Here is a 2,976-nt window from a genome sequence, read left to right on the forward strand (position 1 = left end):
GGTGCAGTCTTTCCTGTGCCTAAACCTTGTTTCCTCACTATCTGGTCTGCAGTGAGAAAGGGAGTCTGCACATGGGGAGAGGCAAAGATAGCAGATAGAGAGGAAATCTTAGAGCTGTCTGAATCCCACATTCCAGTCGTCTTTAAGGTCTGGTCCCACCATGGCCCTTCCTGAACCTTGGTTGTCCAAGTCTCCTTTAGATTCCATAAGCCAATAGGTCCTCCCTTTGCTTTTTCCATTTTGAAATGGATTTCTGTCTCTTGCCACCGATCGGCCCTTGACACACACACACGTCGTGGACATAATTCCACGTAAGTAACGTACACATACAACATCATTTGTCATGGTGGCAGAGAGCTGTCGGAATTTTTACTTTTAACCAATCTCCTGTTGTTGGCCATCTAGATTATTCCCATGTTTTTCACTGTGTTGAGCAACACTGTAGTAGACATCCTCATGATTTCGTCTCTGTTCCATGCACTATTTCATTACAAAGAACTCCTAGAGGTGAGATCGCTACAGCAAAGGGAATTCGAATTCTTAAGGCTTTGTGACACAGCTTTTTACTGCCTTCATGCTCGGTGACCATTGCCTCTTCCAGCGTCACCATCTACACTGCTGTTGGACGCCTTCACGGTTTTCATTGTTTCAGATTGCGTTGGCCCCGGTGAGTTTGACCTTCAACGGTTTTGGCAAGGGGACGGGTCCAGGTTTGGGCTCCAATCCACTTATAAACTGTGTCCAAGATTTCTATTGAAAACAGTAGATGTGGGGTCAGTCACGGTCACGAGCACTTTCAGAGGATTTTGTAAACACAAAGACAACACGGGGGACACTGGGCCTCATTGGGCCTAGGGGTATAAATGAAGGATGCCCAGCTTCATGGTCACTGGCTGGGTCTTGAGGTTTATCCCAGAAGGCAAGGGAAGAACATAGCTGTGAGAACATGTCTGACATCTCCTGCCAGGGAACAGGTCACGGTCTTTGATCTGGGAGGTTGGGGGACAAATCAGCCAATCGTCCCCGTGCTGAGCACTGAGCCCAGTTCCCAGGTACAGGGGACGAGGCACAGTCCCCACCACCCTGGAGCTCACAGTCCGGTGGCAACAGCAGGACACTGAATGAGACCTACCATGAAGGGCAGTGCGGGTCACATCCGGCCGTACTGGATGCCTTGGGAGAACAGGTCAGGGGTTCATCCTGTTCAGACAATGGGGAAGCCTTCCTGACAAAAATGGATGAAGCTGAGACTTGAAGGCTATGCAGTGCTAAGCCCAATGAAGGGTGAACGAGAGTGACCAAGTTCCCAGGCAGAGGAAGCAGATGGCACCAAGGCCTGGAACTAGGAAAGAACGGAGAGCATTCAGCAGAAGGGAAGAAAGTCCCTTGTGTCTGGAACATGGGAGAATCTGGTAAAAAGACTGAAAGTTGAGGCTGCAGGAATGAGAGGCCTCTTGCTGGCTAGCCCTAGTGGCCCACGCCAAGAGCTCCGTCCCGAGGGCAACGGGGAGCTTTGGAAGTTCCAGGAAGGGAAGGGTGTGACCCCTGTTCTTCAGGGAGGCAGGGAGAGACTGAATCAAAAGGGTAACAGGGCCCATGTTTCTGCACCTGTGGCCTGTCCCAGGGGCCCGGGGCTCTCTGAAAGTTCCTCTCTCCATGACACTTGGGTCTTAGACCTCTGAACTCAGTCCCCCTGGAGGTCAGCCCAGGTTCCTATCCCAGGGCTTGCTCTTATAACAGATAAATATGGCGCGTTCATGTAGCAACATACACATGAATAGAACTCTACTTTCTACATAAAGAAACATCCCCCCACCCAACCCCACCTCGCCTCCCATACACATAAGACTTTGAGGGGAATAAAAGGCACAGAATTGGGAACATAGTGATATTGTAACAGCGTTGCACGGTGACAGATGGTAGCTGTGCTTGTGGTGAGCATGGGGAGCGTAGCATAACATATAGAGAAGTTAAATTACTACGTTGTACATCGGAAACTAATGTAACGTTATGTGTCAACTCTACTCAAATAAAAAAAAAAAATGAAAGGATTTTTGTCATGAAGCGGAATGAGAGAAGGAAACTGAACGTGCTCTGTACAAGGGCCTTCTCCAAAGCAGCAGAAGTCTTTTCTTTTTCCAAATGAAATCTCAACCGCACATCCGTATATCCATCTGTTCCTGTGATGTCGCCTTTGGGAAGCATCTCAAATCTCCCATGTCCAGAACCAAGCCCCGGAGCCTGCCGTTCTCTTCACACCTGCTCCTTCCCCACCTTGTCCACCTTTAGTCTGATGCCTCCTGCCACCCAGGTGCTCGTGCTAGAAGCTGGAGGGTCAGCCTTGCTGCCCCCACACACGTGCTCCCAGGTCACCACTCCCCCACTATCACCGGGCCCGTGGCCTCTTCTCCAGGGTGGGTGTCCGCCCGGATCTCAGGCCTCCAGCGCCCCTGCCGCCCCTCCAGACCAACCATCACTCACCTGGATCCTGCTGCGATAGCCCTACCTCATCTCCCGCAGACCATACCTGCCCCTTTCCAAGTTCAATGCTCACATACTGGCCAGGGTGGAACATACTTGCAGGGTCACGCGCAAATCATAAGTGTTAGGCTTGATGAACTGAACCCACCTCTGTAACCAGCACCTGGTTCAAAAAGCAGGGCACCACTGGTGTCCTAGAAGCCCCTGGATGCCCCCTCCCTATCACCCACATTGCTCCTCCGGGATCACCGCTCTACTGACTTCTAGCACCCTGGATTAGCTTTGCCTGCTTTGGAACTTGATATACATGGGTTAATACCATAGGTACCATTTTATATCTGCCTTAATTCACCCGTCACTGCTTTTGTCAGACGCATCCATATCATTACCTATCATTCTAATGTGTTCATTTTCATTGCTGTATAGTATTCCGCTGTCTGGCTATATCAGTATTTATTCAGCCAAGTATTGAGAGGCATTTCAGTGGTTTACAAT

The 2,976-nt window shown here is 50.1% G+C and overlaps 1 long non-coding RNA gene across 1 annotated transcript; it reads right to left on the minus strand.

Annotated features, from left to right (window-relative positions):
• Nucleotides 1-499: 499 nt before the first annotated feature.
• Nucleotides 500-1,785, minus strand: LOC115523492. Its single transcript, XR_003971761.1, has 2 exons — nucleotides 1,133-1,785; nucleotides 500-750 (listed from the first exon to the last, which is right to left on the minus strand). It is a non-coding gene; the product is annotated as an uncharacterized LOC115523492 (long non-coding RNA).
• Between the last annotated feature and the right edge of the window lie 1,191 nt (nucleotides 1,786-2,976).

Source organism: Lynx canadensis, chromosome A1, assembly GCF_007474595.2.
Source record: "Lynx canadensis isolate LIC74 chromosome A1, mLynCan4.pri.v2, whole genome shotgun sequence".
In the NCBI taxonomy this organism is placed as follows: domain Eukaryota; kingdom Metazoa; phylum Chordata; class Mammalia; order Carnivora; family Felidae; genus Lynx; species Lynx canadensis.